Here is an 18,665-nt window from a genome sequence, read left to right on the forward strand (position 1 = left end):
TTCCACGGTTTTATTTTATATTTAAATCTACTTTTTAAGTTTTTACTGTTTTATTGTTTTTGCTAAATGACACATTCATTGAAGTATGCCAGAACTAAAATCTATGAACAATTAAACCCTTTTTTATCTCTTTCCTGCTCTCAGAAGCCATTTTTCTGCTAAGAAAGTGTTTTATAGTTGTAATTTCTTATCAGTGAGGGTCACACTGTAGTCTGACCCAGTCCTGACTCAGACAGGAACTGCCACTTACATACCTGATGTTTAACTCTTTCAGGCAGAAAAAGTACAAAAAAGGAACACAGCCTAGTTATTTGTGTGCTAGGCACTGTACATACACATGTCTATCTCATCAAGTCCCATGTATCCTTTAAGATATTCAGCAGCATCCTGTTCTTCTTACTATGGTCAGCTCAGAAAACAAAGAACTGGTTTAAAGACTACATCAATTAAAGGGAACCTAAATTAAGAGCGATATGGATGTTTCCTTTTAAAGGATACCCCTGATGAAATTGACATGGGTATGTACAGTGCCTAGCACACAAATAACTATACTGTGTTCCTTTTTTTCTTACTCTGCCTGAAAGAGTTAAATATCAGGTATGTAAGTGGCTGACTCAGTCCTGACTCAGACAGGAAGTGACTACAGTGTGACCCTCACTGATAAGAAATTCCAACTATAAAAACTTTCCTAGCAGAAAATGGCTTCTGAGAGCAAGAAAGAGATAAAAATGGGAATTTCTTATCACTTCCTGTCTGAGTCAGGACTGAGTCAGCCACTTACATACCTGATATTTAACTCTTTCATGCAGAGAAAGAAAAAAAGGAACACAGCATAGTCATTTGTGTGCTAGGCACTGTACATACACATGTCTATCTCTTCATGTCACATGTCACTTTGGGTATCCTTTAAACAATACCAGTTGCTTGTCAGTCTGGCTGCAGTAGTGGCTGAATCCCAGACCTGAAACAAGCATGCAGCTAATTCAGTCTGACTTTACACAGAGCACCTGATCTGCATGCTTGTTCAGTGGCTGTGGCTGAAAGTATTAGAGGCACAGGATCAGCAAGAGAGTCAGGCAACTGGTATTATTTTAAAAGGAAAAATCCCTATCCCTCTCAGTTTAGGTTCCCTTTAAGAGCAAAACAAAAAATGGATTTGGATAGAAACTGGTCGAACAAATCATGATCTGGCTTCTAAAAGAGAGCTTGAAGTGCTTCGAACAAAGCATTTACACTTTGAACAAAGTACCATATTTTTCGAACTGTAAGATGCTACTGACTAGAACACACACCTAGGGTTAGAGGGCAAAAAACAGGGGAAAAAAATATATACTAAACCCGGTGTGTCTATTGTCCAGGGGCGTCTTATAGATGTTTTTCCCCCAATTATTGTGTCCTCCTCACATGATTCCCGCACTCTGATTGGCCCAATAAGGTGCTCAGGGCGGGAGGAGTGGAGCGGACGTTATGTTACTAGCATTCGTTATGCTGCAATACAGCAGTATAGCGTGTGCTGAGTGCCCGCCCCCCTGACTGAGTCTGATTACTCACGCTACTCTGCCACTAGCACGTGTCGCATGCAGGGAGCCAGACATCAGGCACTCTGATTCACTAGCACGCGAAACATCAGCTTTATGAAGTGATTTTCTGAGCAATTTTTTGAATGAATGAGTGTTTCTGCTCATTCATTCAAGCTGAATCGCTACAAAGAAATGCTACATGGCAAGCGTTTGCGATTTTATAAAAAATCACAACGCTGCTGTGGAAACACCCTCATAGGGTTTCAGTAGCCAACCGCTTTTCAAAGCGCTGGCGATCTGAAAAGCGCTCAGAAGTGCTCTTGGTGTACATCATCCCAGAGACAGCTTGAGATAAGGTTTTACTGCCCTGTTTTATAACTTAAAAGACAGAGGCCCATATGTAATTCACCTTTTCAGCTGCGTTTTCTCCTAGGAGATAATTTTTTATTTTCAATTTAAAATAACTTCACAGCACTTTTCAACTAAAAAAGTACCAAAAAGTAGGTGAAAAGGTACTATCAAAATTATTTTGAGTATTTTCTTGCTTTGCGGTGGCTTAAAATGTATTTTACTGACAAGTTTAAAAATATATATCATAGGAGAAAACTCAGGAGAAAACGTTAATTGCATATGGGCCAGAGTGTGGTTTCTAAACTGCAAATATGACAGTATGATGCAATGGTATATATGTATATTAAAAAAAAGCTATATAACTGAAAATAAAAATATGAAACACTTTTCTTTGCTACTAATGTTCCGTTCATCATTCGTACTACACCAGGGGTGTCAAACTAAAATAGTTGGAGGGCCGAAATGTAAAACTTAGACCAGGTCGAGGGCCGACAGTCATAACCCCAGGCATAGCAGGTGCTCCAGTATAGGTAGCCAGGCTTGGCAGGTGCCCCAGTATAGGTAGCCAGGCATAGCAGGTGCCCCAGTATAGGTAGCCAGGCATAGCAGGTGCCCCAGTATAGGTAGCCAGGCATAGCAGGTGCCCCAGTATAGGTAGCCAGGCATAGCAGGTGCCCCAGTATAGGTAGCCAGGCATAGCAGGTGCCCCAGTATAGGTAGCCAGGCATAGCAGGTGCCCCAGTATAGGTAGCCAGGCATAGCAGGTGCCCCAGTATAGGTAGCCAGGCATAGCAGGTGCCCCAGTATAGGTAGCCAGGCATAGCAGGTGCCCCAGTATAGGTAGCCAGGCATAGCAGGTGCCCCAGTATAGGTAGCCAGGCATAGCAGGTGCCCCAGTATAGGTAGCCAGGCATAGCAGGTGCCCCAGTATAGGTAGCCAGGCATAGCAGGTGCCCCAGTATAGGTAGCCAGGCATAGCAGGTGCCCCAGTATAGGTAGCCAGGCATAGCAGGTGCCCCAGTATAGGTAGCCAGGCTTGGCAGGTGCCCCAGTATTGGTATCCAGGCATAGCAGGTGCCCCAGTATAGGTAGCCAGGCATAGCAGGTGCCCCAGTATAGGTAGCCAGGCATAGCAGGTGCCCCAGTATAGGTAGCCAGGCATATCACGTGCCCCAGTATAGGTAGCCAAGCATAGCAGGTGCCCCAGTATAGGTAGCCAGGCTTGGCAGGTGCCCCAGTATAGGTAGCCAGGCTTGACAGGTGCCCCAGTATAGGTAGCCAGGCATAGCAGGTGCCCCAGTATAGGTAGCCATGCATAGCAGGTGCCCCAGTATAGGTAACCAGGCATAGCAGGTGCCCCAGTATAGGTAGCCAGGCTTGGCAGGTGCCCCAGTATAGGTATCCAGGCATAGCAGGTGCCCCAGTATAGATAGCCAGGCATAGCAGGTGCCCCAGTATAGGTAGCCAGGCATAGCAGGTGCCCCAGTATAGGTAGCCAGGCATAGCAGGTGCTCCAGTATAGGTAGCCAGGCATAGCAGGTGCCTCAGTAAAGGTATCCAGGCATAGTAGGTGCCCCAGTATAGGTAGCTAGGCATAGCTAGGTTTATTTGCCTGACATTTCCTTTAACATTGCATCCAGGCTCTCACAATGCAGCCCCAGGCCCTATCACCATGCGGCACCCCAGCCTCTCTCAAGATGGCGTCCAGGTTCTCACCATGCAGCCCCAGCATCTCTCACCATGGCACCCAGGCCGTCACCATGCATCCCCAGCATCTCTCACCATGGGACCCAGGCCATCACCATGCATCCCCAGCACGTCTTAACATGCATCCAGGCTCTCAAGATGGCGTCCAGGTTCTCACCATGCAGACCCAGCATCTCTCACCATGGTACCCAGGCCGTCACCATGCATCCCCAGCACGTCTTAACATGCATCCAGGCTCTCAAGATGGCGTCCAGGTTCTCACCATGCAGCCCCAGCACATCTCAAGATGGCATCCAGACTGTCACTATGCTGCCCAGAACCTCTCAAGATGCATCCAGGCTCTCAAGATGGCTTCCATGCTCTCACCATGCAGCCCCAGCACATCTCAAGATGGCGTCCAGACTGTCACTATGCTGCCCAGAACCTCTCAAGATGCATCCAGCGTCTCACTATGCCGTCCCAGCATCTCTTAAAATGGCATCCATGCTGCCCCAGGTGTCCAGCACATCTCCAAATGTGACCCAGCAATACTAATGTCGCCCCAGGTGCCCAGCACCTGTAAACATGTCAGCACAGGTGCCCAGCACCTTGAAATATATAATCATAGGCGCCCAGCCCTATAATTAACAGACTTAATTTGCCCAGCACTGCTGTAATATGCCTGCTGCTCTTACCAATTTGCTAACAGAGCTTCACCAGCCACATCGCGTGGCCCCTGGTGGAAAGACAGACGTCAGGAGGTGGACCAAGAGAGAGTGACAGAGCGTAGCCATGCTCTATCACTTGTGCGAGGAGAAGGTGGGCGGAGCAAGGGTGACGATGGGATAGGGGCCGGCTACCAGTGTGAGTAAGGATGCCGGGCGGGGAGCCGCTAACTAGCAAAGCCGCAAGCCAGATTTTATTTGCAATAGTGAACTTGCTGGCGGGCCAATTTAAAAGCGCCGCAGGCCAAACGCAATGTTAATTAAAAAAGCACTGACGGCCCAAGTTTTCTGGTGCTGCAGGTCAAATTTGGCACATATGTACTACACATATAATTCATTATCACATAAGTTTATTTTTACTCTAGTGTCACTCTAAGACTTGCTTTGCTGTCCTTTTAAGGGAAGATCTGACGTCCATGGACGTCAATGCATTTCCTTTTCAGCAAAAAGCAGAAGAACGTTTCCACGAACACACTGCACATAGTGATGAATAAAATAAATAGCTTTTGCTTTGCCACCATCTCTGAGGTCATCTTTAAAGTGTGTCGGGCATCGTTTTTGAAAGTGAATAAAAGGGGAAGTCCTGGCTGACTGCAGCCAACACCATGGCTTAGAGATTCTCCAGCTAGAGCATGCTATACTCATCCTAAGAACTGGTCAACAGTGACACCTATGGATGACTAAGCAGAATCTACTCATCCGATAACTACAGAGAAAGCCAGCATGCTATGTGTTTATCCAGGGCCAGATTTACCATAAGGCACTGTAGGCACATGCCTACAGGTGCCTGATGATAAAAAGGTGGCTCACTCCTTTCCCTAAGTGCCTTCATCCCTATGCAGAGTCCTGATGATAGTGTAAATGAGCAGTTACTCACCCTGCTCTTGGCAAGCCACTGACGAGATCTCCCTTTAGTCAGGGGCAGCTCTAGCTACCTAATACTTAAGGGCACTTCTAGCTACTTAATGTTGACGGTACCTCAGGCTACCTAATACTAAGGGGCACCTGTAGCTACCAATGATGGGCAAGTAAGGGAGAGGTGGCAGCTGGGCCAGCCAGCACACTTGCGGTGCAGTTCGGTTGGGATTTTTAGGTTCATGGAGGGTGAAGTCTAAGGACATCTGTGCCTATGGGCTCCTGTGAGGTAAATCTAGGCCTGCGTTGATCCATATAGTAACATACGGAACTGGCTTTTACTTATTGGATGCATTTTTAGCCAAACCAGTGGGGTAGGGTACAGGTGAAAGGGTGGTCAAAGGACCCTCTGGAGGGAAAAACAAACAGAGACAGCAGGAACCTTGATGGTGCAGTCAGTCACGACGGGAAAAAGAAAGCAAAAAAAACAAATGTGTACTCACAAAGGAAGTTTGCAGAAGCACAACCAACCGCTCTAGGCAGGTGGGCATCTATAAACCCGACTCAACTCGCGTGTCCAGGCAAGCTGGGTGTGGTCACGTAACTGGATAGGCTTATGGTTGGGTGAACGGCACAAGGGGGAAAAAAGAGCACCCAGGGTATGATAAAACTAAGTTAAAACCAGCTTAAAAAAAAAAAAGTTGAGCTAACTTACCTCAAATAAAGACACAATCATACAATTAATGACTTAATGTGCACTGGCAACATGTTTCGTGCGTCTGCGCCCACTTCCTCAAGCCAAGTAAAAGTGCCCATACAGTGCATAGAGCCAAGTTTAGACACCTCTTGACGCCTCTTTTTTCTTTTTAACTGGTTTTAACTTCGTTTTATCATACCCTGGGTGCCTCTTTTCCCCCAGTGGGGTAGGGATCCACTATGGGGGCTGTAACCACAGGGGGAAGAGGCGGTGGCCAGCGGTGAAATGGGGGTCTGAGAGGCAGGCCTCGTGGAGACTTACAGCTGGCCCTTGCTCTCCCTAAGTGCAGAGTAGCATCAGCAGGACTCGGGAGCAACAAGTGACTCCCCTCTCTGGGCTCCACCAGTAATCTGCAGTCCCCAGACATCCCTGTCTCAATGACTATAGCGCTAGAGGTTGGTCTAATCATAGAGATGGAGCTGCCCGGACAGGGACAGCGCTGCCATAAAGGTAAAGGGGGAAACTGCCCCAGGGTCCCCAGCACTACCGGACACCCTAGGCGGTCTCCCCGACTGCTCCTGAGTGCCTGCAGCCCCTGGAAGATATGTGGCTTCATGTCTGTATTGTAATAACTCACCTCCCCGGTGTGTTGCTCTGTCCATGCTCCATCTCTCTCTCCACTGTCTGCCTCTTCTCCATGACCCAGGGCAGGTAATTGAGGCATACAGTAACATGCAGGCCAGGCAGCAGGGCTGAAGACAGAGCACGGATGCAGCAGTGCGCCGGGACAGGTGAGTTATTACAATGCAGCCAGCCACACATCGTGCAGGGGCCCCGGGATCTCGGGAGAAGTCGGGGGGGGGGGGACCACCTGGGGGATGGGAGGTCTGACTTCGCTGGGGGTAGGTAGAGGGTCATTACACTACTGAATGAAGTACTGGCAATAATAAATAATTATACTTTACCCACTGGGCTAAAACCAATATGTACATAGAGGAGGTAGAGGGTCCCCATATTACCTTTGCCTTGGGGCCCCCGTGACGCTTAAATCGGCCCTGCACCCAGAGAGGATAGATTGGCGGTGGAGCCTGGAGAGGTGAGTCACTCGGTGCTCCTGAGTTCTGCTGCCACTACTCTGCACCTCTGTCTATCATTACCGAAGGGCTACTTAAAGCTGGGGAGCCCCTCTGGCTACTGAAAATTGGTGTGTGGAGGAAGGTGCACAAATGTGCCTTAAAGGGACACTTAAGCCTGCTGTGCCTGGCTACCTATACTGGGGCACCTGCTAGGCTGAAGTGGTTAAAGAGACACTTAAGCCAGAAAAAAAAATGAGTTTTACTCACCTGGGGCTTCTACCAGCCCCCTGCAGAAGTCCTGTGCCCTCGCAGCCACACACTAATCCTCTGGTCCCCTGCTGCCAGCTAGTTTCGTTTTTGCTGACAGGCCCGTCAGGACTGGCCACGCGTAGCTTTTTCCGCATTCACGAATGTAATTAGCGCTATTGGGGGCCGCAACGCGTACAAAGATACGCGGTGCCGTATTACCAACGCATAGATATGCGGCAACACGTATCTTTGTACGCGTTGCGGCCCGCAATAGCGCTAATTACAGTCGGGAATGCGGAGTAAGCTACGCATGGCCAGTCCTGACGGGCCTGTTGGCAAAAACAAAACTAGCTGGCAGCGGGAGACCAGAGGATTAGTGTGTGGCTGCGAGGGCACAGGACTTCTGCAGGGGGCCGATAGAAGCCCCAGGTGAGTAAAACTCCTTTTTTTTTTTCTGGCTTAAGTGTCTCTTTAACCACTTCAGCCTACCGGGTTGAGATTTGTTTACATCTGAGCAACTTTCACCTCCCATTCATTTGCCAATAACTTTAGTACTACTCATCACAATGAATTGATCTATATCTTGTTTTTTCCGCCACCAATTAGGATTTCTGTGGGTGATACATTTTGCTGAGAATTAATTTAAATTAATATCTAAATCCATTTTAACAGGAATATTAAGAAAGAAATGGAAAAAAATAATTATTGCTCAGCTTTTGGCCATTATAGTTTAAAATTAAGAAATGCTACCATAATTAAAACCCATGTACTTTATTTAACCAATTTGTCCCGCTTATTACACCATTTAAATTATGTCCCTATCGCAATGTATGGTGCCGATATTTAATTTGGAAATAAAGGTGCATTTTTTCAATTTGCATCCATCACTATTTAGAAGCCCATAATTTAATAAATCATTTTGCTATACTCCTTTGACATGAATATTTAAAAAGTTCAGACCCTTAGGTAACTATTTATGTTTTTTTTTTTTATGATTGTAATTTTTTATTTTATTTTTTATTAAAACTTGTATGTCGGTGTTTTTTGGTGTGGGAGGGAAACAGGGGATTTTAAAAGTTTGAAATTGAATTTATTCAATTCTATGTGTTTTTTGGTATAGTTTGCTATTTGGCCACAAGATGGCCACAGTCAAAAAGTCCTGGGAGCAATCGATCTCGCTCCCAGGAAGAAGTATGAAGACAGGGAACTTTTTGATCTCAGAAAAGCCGCAGCGTCTAAAGAGACCCTGTCGGCTTTTCTCCGGGGGGGGGGGTCCGATCAGTGAAAGGGATTTATAATCCCTTTCATTGATCGCTGGGCTAACGGCCAGCAGCGGGGGCGCGCACGGGGGGGGGGGGGGGCCCGCTGGAGCGCGCGCGACCCGCGGGAGTGCACGCAGCCTACCTGGACGAAAATTTTCGTCCAGTTAGGCTGAAGTGGTTAACATTTCTTTTTGTGGGAGGGCCCCAACCAAAACTTTGCTATGGGGCCCCATAATTTCTAGCTATGCACCTGAGCCAACCACCCAAATTTAGACACTCCATGAGGCCCTCAGTTGGCTGCAATATTCCATCTCTAATTGTCACTGAGGCTGGGTGCACACACAGCAGGAATGCTAGCGTTGCGGAAAACGCTGCGTTTTTGGCGCTAATGGAAGTCTATGGGCCGCAGAAAAAAACGCATACAAAAACACATATACGTTTCCAAACTTGCATTTTTAAAAACACTGGTTTTGTTGCATAATATTCATAAACGCATCAAAAACGCACATAATGAAAGTCAATGGGAGTGCAATGGTATGCGTTTTTCATGCGTTTTTCATGCGTTTTTATATGCATTTTTTCCCCCCAAATAATTGTTTATGCTGTATATCCACTTCCTGTTGTCTTCCTAGTGATTTGCATAAATGGAAATATAAAAACACATGAAAAACGCATACCAAACGCAGATGTGGTTTTGTATATGCAAACCACAATCGCATTAAAACGCATGCACAATGCATGAAAAACGCATCGCAAACACAGTAAAAACGCACACAACATTAACATAAAACATGACATAAAACACATCCTTTCACTTATGTTATGTGTGCACACAGCCAGAGCCGGCCTTTGGGGGTGGCAAGTGGGGCAATCGCCCCAGGCCCCGCATACTCTAAGGCCGCCTCTGACACAGCCTAATGCTGGGAATACACGGTTCGTTTCTGCCGTGCGTTTCTGCTCTCAAACGTTTCTGCCGCTCTATCTCGGCAGACGATTCTCTTATCTTCCGCTCGTTTTTCTTATCTTTTTCCATTTACTTCTATCAGAAAACAAGTGGCCAAGGAGTCGAAAGGAAGATCGGACATGTTGGAAATTATCGATCGAACCATCTAATCAGCTAAAAAAACGAACCGTGTATTCCCAGGACACAGGTATTATCTAGAATACTCAAGGGCAATAGTGGTTATTGTCTCGCTTTGGAGGGTGTGTGGCTGGGCAATGTGAACTGCTTCTGATTCTTCTTTCACCCACCGCTGCATATACTTATACATGTGATCTGATTGGCCCTAAAGTCCCATCTACACCATACAATTTGTTGTGCGATTCGATTCAATCTGACATGTCCGATCAGGATTCAGTTAGGTCCGATTTATTTTGCCATTGCAGAACAATGGCAAAATGAATAGAATCGAATCCTGATCGGACATGTCGGATTGGATCAAATCGAGGAATCGAATCGCACAAAAAATTGTATGTTGCAGATGGGGCTTTATGCTTTTCATGGAATCTTGTGGTGAGTTTATGCTATAGGAATACTTTTTGTTGTACATTTATTGTTTTGTTTTTTCTTACTTTATTTTAGAGTTCCCCAACCCTATTCTCAAGGCCCACCAACTGTTTTGCACTAAACCACAAATATTCACAGGTGAGGTAATCAGTGTCTCAGCAGAGCTGATTAGCTACCTCTGTGGCTGTCCACAAAACATGCACTATTGGTGGGCCTTGAGGACAGGGTTGGGGAACACTGCGAGACATATTTTGTATATATATATGCTCCACAGAATTCTTGTGAAATAAAGCTATTGCTACCTCCTGTGTATGAGTCATGATCCTACCATTAGTGGCCTTAACCACTTCAGCCCATGGGTTGTTGTCACCTTATAGACGCAAGCAGGGATGCTCAAAACCGAATTCGGGTGAAACCCGGATAGTAGCTATCCGGATTTCACCCTTCTAATTACAATTAGCTGTGCGGGCTGGGCAGGCGGGGGGTCAATCTTACGTCTCTGATGTCTTCTTCGGTCCGTCCCTCGGCGCCTCCCGCGATGCGGTCCACGCCGCGGTCACGTGAGTACAAACACTTCCTCCTTCGGGGTTGAAAAATGAAGTGTATAGTCACGTGACCGCCGCGTGGACCGCATCGTGGGAGTCGCCGAGGGACGGACCGAAGAAGACGTCAGAAAAGTAAGATTGACCACTCCCCCCCGCCCAGCACGCACAGCTGATTGTAATTGGAAGGGTGGAATCCGGGTAGCTACTATCTGGGTTTCAGCCGAATTCGGTCTTGAGCATCCCTGGACGCAAGCAATTTTCACATTTCAGCACTCCTCCCATTCACTCACCAATACCTTTATCACTACTTATCACACCTAAATAATCTATGTATTTTTTTTTTCAGGACAAATTAGGCTTTATGAGGGTGATAATTTTTTTTAAGTAATTATTGTATTCTCTCTGCATTTTAAAGGGAATAAATACACTATTTTTCCATTTCCACCCACTAAAGTTTTAAAATAAACTATGAGTGGTTAAAACTCACACATTTTATTTGCCCATTTGTCCTGGTTATCCCAACATTTAAATTATGTCCCTAGTGTAATGTATGGAGATATATTATTTGGAAATAAAGGTGTGTTTTTTCTTTGCTTTTTTTATTGTTTTCTCATTGTACCGTAGCAATAATTGCAAGCCCTAATTTGCAAAAATCAAAATAATATATCTTCATGGCATACATAATTAAAAAGCTGAGTCCCTAAGGTAACACTTTATGTAGGATGGATTGAGTTTGTCCCCATCTAATTTATATGTGACAGGGGTTCAAGCAAAAATTATTTTACAACTCATTATGAATAAATGAGGTCATATATATGTTTGATAAAATTGATGCACAGCAATCCATTATTTTCAAGGAGCGCCTATGGCTATTTTGCAGGTCGTTCAGATAGGAACTGGTTAGTGTTGGGAGTAGGTGATGGGTGTTTATGGTTGGGAATAGTTGAGGGGTTGTTAGGGTTAGGCATAGAAAGTGGAGGGTTCAGGTGAGTGTTAGGGAACAGTGAGTGATAGTAGAATACTGGTTAAATTAGTAATATTCTTCTATAGTGGAGAATTGAATATTGGTAAAATGACTGATATAGGTCTTGATTCACAAAAGAGTGCTAACTTAGTTAGCACGCCTAAAAACCCCTTAGCACGCCTAAAGCCCTTTAGGACACACAAAGTTTCAAGTTCAAGCGGTGCACGCGAAACATTGCACCGGGTGCACATATACCGATGCACCCGGTGCGCCTAAAAAGCCCAAAACGTCGCACCGAGTGCGCCCACAACATCGCACCGTGCGTCGACATTTTATGCGCACCCGGTGCGACGTTTCACGCATGCCGAACAGTGCTACACTTTGCACGCAATCAATAAAAGCTTTGGGCGTGCTAACTGAGTTAGCACCCTTTTGTGAATCGAGCCCATTCTATTACTGTGCTTTTGCACCTATTACCAATATTTTTCATCCATTCACCTACCTCTAACTAGGGATGATCGGAATGAGCAAATTCCGTTCCGCCGGAATTTCAGAATTCCGCCAGCGCTAAATTGGGTAGACTTATACTTGAGTCAATAAAAAATGCCAGCTTAACCTAGTTTAGTTCCTGGACATAGAAACTATGCCCAGGAACCATGCGCGCTCCCGCGCACTCCCGCGGCCGATCGCATGCGTGCACGCGTGCTTCCGTCCCACGGTTCGTTAGCCAAGCAATCAGTGAATCAGGTTATGGTGCCCGATCACTGATTCCTCTCCCCCGCTGAAAAAGCAACAGCTTCTCTCGGAAGCTGCGCCTTTTCTGGCTGTTGCCTCCCCCATGCGTCTCTCTAAGCGTATGTTATGCTTAGAGTGACGTCATGTAAACAAACTCATGGCCGCCATCTTGTGGCCAAAAAGTAAAACTACAACTAAAAGTAAAAAAATAAAACTCAAGACACATTTACATTATAAAACTATTGTTTACATCCCACTCTCCCAAAAATACCCAAATAAAATGTTTAATATAAAAAAAAAAACATTACAATAAAAAAACAAAAAACATGTAAATATTTACCTAAGGGTCTAAACTTTTTAAATATATATATAAAGATGAAATATTTCTATTTTTTTTTTTTTTTTTAAACTTGTAAATAGTGATAGATGCAAAACGGAAAAAATGCACCTTTATTTCCAAATAAAATATTGTTGCCATACATTGTGATAGGGACATAATTTTAACGGTGTAATAACCGGGACATATGGGCAAATACAATACGCGAGTTTTAATTAAGGAGGCATGTATTATTTTAAAACTATAATGGCTGAAAACTGAGAAATAATGAATTTTTTCCGTTTTTTTCTTATTCTTCCTGTTAAAATGCATTTACAGTAAAGTGGCTCTTAGCAAAATGTACCCCCCAAAGAAAGCCTAATTGGTAGTGGAAAAAACAAGATATAGATCAGTTCATTGTGATAAGTAGTGATAAAGTTATAGGCTAATCAATGGGAGGTGAACATTGCTCAAGTGAAAACGACGGAACGCGAATGGGTTAAGAGGGTTGAATATTGGAGTCGACTTATACACCAGGTATTCGAGTATATAAGGTATGTTCTTCCTAAAGTGATGCTGAAGATGTCTTTGCTATTTATTGTAAATACATAATTATAATAATACTAGCCAACCCGCGTCGTAGCATACGCCGCATCTATCTATCTAATAGAGTACGTGCCTCAACCTTGAAGCAAGAAGAAGTAGGCTTTCCATGAGAAAATGTATGCGTGCTCAAACACCAAGTTTAACCCTAGCAAGTCTGGCTTTGCAAATCCGGCCTAATTGGCTATTCATGAGGCAATGCTCATGCAAATATGCATTTGCTTTCGCATGCCAAACTATGCAGGGTCCAAAAACCAATACCGCAAAGCGATCGCCCTGCGGGTATTAGTTCATGCTACATTAGCACTATCCAGTAGGGCCACGGGGAGGATTCCGAATGCCCCCATACAACCGGGGGACTGCGGGGTCCCAGGCTCTCTTACTGCCTGGGAACCACAGCGGCACCCCGGAGGGGGAGGCTGGGTGGCGCAGCTGCACCCCCCCCCCCCAAGTGTGGTCAGCGCCGGGAAAAGCCATCCGCACCCACCTCCCAATATTAAAAACAGGCACTTACCTTAACGTCCATTGCGTTCTGCAACATGCACATTAACTTGGGGGCACCACATGAGAAAGGAGTGAAGCATGGGTCACCCCGAGCTTTAGAGCTCAGGGCTGGCTCACATACAACACTCCGGAATGGGGGGAGGACAGGCGCAGACAACTCACTCCAGGGCTCACACCACAAGAGCAAGCCATCCACCACCTGCCTCCAAAGGATACAACTGCAAAAAATGCTTTCCATGAGAAAAATTTTGCGTGCTCAAACACCAAGTTTAACTCTAGCAAGTCTGGCTTTCCAAATCTGGCCTAATTGGCTATTCATGAGGCAATGCTCATGCAAATATGCATTTGCTTTCGCATGCCAAACTATGCAGGGTCAAAAAAACAATACTGCAAAGTGCTCTTTCGCTGCCTGGGAACCACAGCGGCACCCCGGAGTGGGAGGCTGGGTGGCGCAGCCGCCCCCCCCCCCCCCCCCAAGCATGGCCAGCGCTGGGGAGAGCCGTCCGCACCCACCTCCTAATATTAAAAACAGCCACTTACCTTAACGTCCATTGGGTTCTGCTACATGCGCATTAATTTTCTCATGGAAAGCATTTTGTGCAGTTTGTATCCTTTGGAGGCAGGTGGTGGATGGCTTGCTCCGGTGGTGTGAACCCTGGAGTGAGTGCGCCTGTCCTCCCCCCCCCCCCCCCCCCCCTCTGGAGTGCTGTATGTGAGCCAGCCCTGAGCTCTAAAGCTCGGAGTGACCCATGCTTCTCTCCTTTCTCATGTGGTGCCCCCAAATTAATGCGCATGTAGCAGAACGCAATGGACGTTAAGGTAAGTGCCTGTTTTTAATATTGGGAGGTGGGTGCAGACGGCTCTCCCCGGCGCTGGCCACACTTGGGTAGGGGTCGTCCACGCCACCCAGCCTCCCCCTCCGGGGTGCCGCTGTGGTTTCCAGGCAGTGAGAGAGCCTGGGACCCTGCGGTCCCTCCAGTTGTATTAAAAGGGGGCATTGGGAATCCTCCCCGTGGCGCTCCTGGAGGCCTGGAGCACACCAAAAACTGCTAGCAGATCCGCAAAATGCTAGCAGATTTTGAAACGTTTTTGCTTATTTTTCTGTAGCATTTCACCTAGCATTTTGCGGTTTTGTAAAGCGTTTTTGGTGTAGTAGATTTCATATATTGTTACAGTAAAGCTGTTACTGAACAGCTTCTGTAACAAAAACGCCTGCAAAACCGCTCTGAACTGCCGTTTTTCAGAGCGGTTTGCGTTTTTCCTATACTTTACATTGGAGGCAGAAACACCTCCGCAATCCAAAAAATGCCTCACCTCGGGAGTATGCGTTTCAGCAAAACGCCTCCCGCTCTGGTGTGCACCAGCCCATTGAAATACATTACCCAAGCGTATCCGCAGCCGCAAGTGGATCGCAAAACGCTGCCGAACCGCTCTGGTGTGCACTAAGCCGGATAGTGCTAATGTAGCATGTAGCAGGGTGACTGCTTTGTGGTATTGGTTTGTGCATGCATTTGCATGAGCATTGCCTCATGAATACCCAATTAGGCCAGATTTGCAATGTCAGACTTGCTAGGGTAAGGCCTCTTTTCCATGGACTGTGAATAGGCAGTGAAATGGCTCTCAAACTCTCACAACTGCTCACTGCTGCCTGGTAACTGCTCACTGCTGCCTGGTAACTGCTCACTGCTGCCTGGTAACTGCTCACTGCTGCCTGGTAACTGCTCACTGCTGCCTGGTGACTGCTTGTTGCTGCCTGGTAACTGCTTGTTGCTGCCTGGTAACTGCTTGCTGCTGCCTGGTAACTGCTTGTTGCTGCCTGGTATCTGCTCACTGCTGCCTGGTATCTGCTCACTGCTGCCTGGTAACTGCTTGCTGAGCACACAGCTCAACAGTCCGTGGAAAAGAGGCCTTAAACTTGGTGTTTGAGCACGCATAAATTTTCTCATGCAAAGTACTTCTTCTTCTTGTTTGAATGTTGAGGCACTTAGTCTATTATATATATAGATTAATAATAATATGGTAGGATATTAGTACCATATTATTAAGTATACTGTATATATATATATAGCAATGGCACCTTCTGCAGCACTTTACAGAGTACATAGTTATGTCACTGACTGTCCTCAGAGAAGCTCACAATCAAATCTTACCATAGTCATAATCTACCGTAATGTCCTACCATATTATCATGTATTTATATAGCACTGACATCTTCTGCAGCACATTACAGAGTACATAGTCATGTCACGGACTGTCCTCAGAGGAGCTCACAACCTAATCCTACCATAGTCATAGTCTAATGTCCTCCCATATTATTATTATTATTATTTATTTATATAGCAGTGACATCTTCTGCAGCACTTTACAGAGTACATAGTCATGTCACTATGGCGCTTAACTTGAATCCTTGTGCAGATCGCTTGATACTCCTCCCTGTATTGCCTGATGAAGCGGGATTAAGCCTGCGAAACGCGTTGCAATTTTTTGGGAGTTTCTAATAAATGTGTTTGACTGTCTGAATCGCAGTCGTTGTCGTGTCTGCTTGAGGGAGGTAAGACCACCACTTCCTCCTTCATTTTTGCCAATTAAGTTGGTTTTTTAAGCTCATTTAATCTAATTTTATACTTTTGGTGCCTCTGTTCCTTATATACAATAGTCATGTCACTGACTGTCCTCAGACGAGCTCAAAAATCTTATCCTTGCCATAGTGAAAATCAAATGTCCTATTGAACTGAGCGTGTGAAGGTGTTACCCCAGCTCGCCTGCAAAGCACTTAGCCCCAGAACTGCCGCTTGAAAGATCAAGTACCAGTCCCTTTGGGGTGACAGTTAATGCCAGTGTGTATGCACCCTTAGGAAGTGAGGAGCTGGTGAAATTAGAGGCGCAGACACTTTAACCCAACTTATCCTAACCATTTAAATGAAGAAAGGCCAAATTTAGTGTGAAAAAAATTTAAAAAGACGTATATGATTATTTTTGATTTATAAAGTGGCAACATATTCCGTGGCGCTATACAAAGTAAGAAACAAACATGATGTACATAATAATACAGACAATGGTGTACACCAAATAGAGATACTGGTACAAGATACAGTATTGGTAATTACAGTAGCAAATGTAACATGAGGACTAAAATGATTGCAAGACACAAACTGAATAACATATTTACAGACACAAAAGGGTGAGAGAGCCCTGCCCTTGTGAGCTTACAATCTAAAGGAATGGGGAAGAGGGGGGGGGGGGGTAGTATTCAATATGCATACCTAGACTAGAGGCATGTTGTATCCATGTATGTGTAGATAATAAGATCAGGTAACCCAGAGCTATTAGTTTTGTATATCAGCAAGCACATAGGCAGCCAAGCTATCTCTGTTAAGGTGGCCACACACGATACAATAAAATGATCCGATTTTCCAGCAATTCGATAAAAACGATCGGATCTCCAGGAAAAATCGAAAGCTTTATTTATTTTTCATTCGACTGAAAAATCCGATCCGATTTCCCGTTTTTTTTTATATTTATCTATCTGGAATGCCAGATATTTTTCTTCAATTTCTCTAAAGATTGTATGGTGTGTGTTAGATTGTCAATTTATTAATATACACAACCATGCAATTTTCTCAGAGTTTCCAATCATTTTTATCCTAATTGGGGAAAAATTGAACATAGGTGTGTGGTACATTAGTCATATTGTTTTGAAATGTTGCAATCAGTCAGAAAATTTGATTGCAATTCTTAAATTGAACAGATATTTAAAAAAATGTATGGTGTGTGGCCACCTTAAGTGAGGTCCTGTTCTACAAGTGGAAGTATTCAATACTGGACATATACAGCAGCCAGTAAACACTAGTGATGATTGTAATGAGCTCATTACGATTACGGAATATTTTGCGTACATTTTCGCATTTACGCCTATACGTAATTATGATTTGTAAAATCAATTGATTTTGAATAATCAATCATAATTTTGCATACAATTGCGTAATTTCATGGCAACTTTAGCAGTTAATAGCAAAGCATACATGCTATTGCTCCTAAAATTGCTACATATGTTAAAGGGACACTTAAGCCAGGAATAAAAAAATCAGTTTTACTCACCTGGGCTTCTACCAGCCCCCTGCAGCCGTCCCGTGCCCTCGTAGTCATTCACGGAGCATCCGGTCCCCCACCACCAGTTAGTTTCGTTTTCGCTGACAGGCCCGACAGACCTGGCCACGTGAATTTTTCTTTACGTTCCCGTCCACAATAGTGTCCTGCGCCTGTGCAGGATGCTATTGAGGACGGGAGCATGAAGAAGGATACGTGTGGCCATGCCTGTGCAGGTCCAGGAAGCCCGCCGACTCCCTGTCAGGGCCTGTCAGCGAAAACAAAACTAGCTGGTGGTGGGGGACTGGAGGCTCCGTGAGTGACTGCAAGGGCACGGGACGGCTGCAGGGGGCTGGTAGAAGCCTCAGGCAAGTAAAACGGATTTTTTTTTCCTAGGTTAAGTGTCCCTTTAAGGAGAACAGTGGGTACAAGTTTGTGGTGGGTCAGAGTTTTTTCAACGCTGAAAAATTACAGTTTAAAAAACATTTTTCTTTGCATTTTTAAAATAAATCGATTTTCGCAAAAACTACAAGGTCTTTTTGACTTTTTTTTACTTGTACTCACTGTTCTCCTAAACATATATAGCAATTTCGGTAGCAATAGCATGTATGGGGGCTTAGCTAATACCTGCTAAAGTCGGCACAAAATTACGCAAAAATTATGCGACAAATTACACCAAATTATGAAATACTACTATTACATACGAAATTCATTACAATTTTCTCTGAAATTTCACATTACGATTACGATGCGAAATTTCAGCCCATCACTGCTAAACAAATCCGAACCTTTTATCCGATAGTTGTTATCCAGATTTCATCCTGTTAAATCAAAATACCTGTGCCGGCTGGGCGGGGGGTTAATCTTACCTATCATGACGTCTTCTTCTGCGGTCCGATCCGGCGTCACGTGACTATACACTTCCTCCTTCAACCCGGAAGGAGGAAGTGTTTGTAGTCACATGACTGCCGCGTGGACTGCATC

The sequence above is a fragment of the Hyperolius riggenbachi genome, chromosome 8, assembly GCF_040937935.1.
Source record: "Hyperolius riggenbachi isolate aHypRig1 chromosome 8, aHypRig1.pri, whole genome shotgun sequence".
Classification (NCBI taxonomy): Eukaryota; Metazoa; Chordata; class Amphibia; order Anura; family Hyperoliidae; genus Hyperolius; species Hyperolius riggenbachi.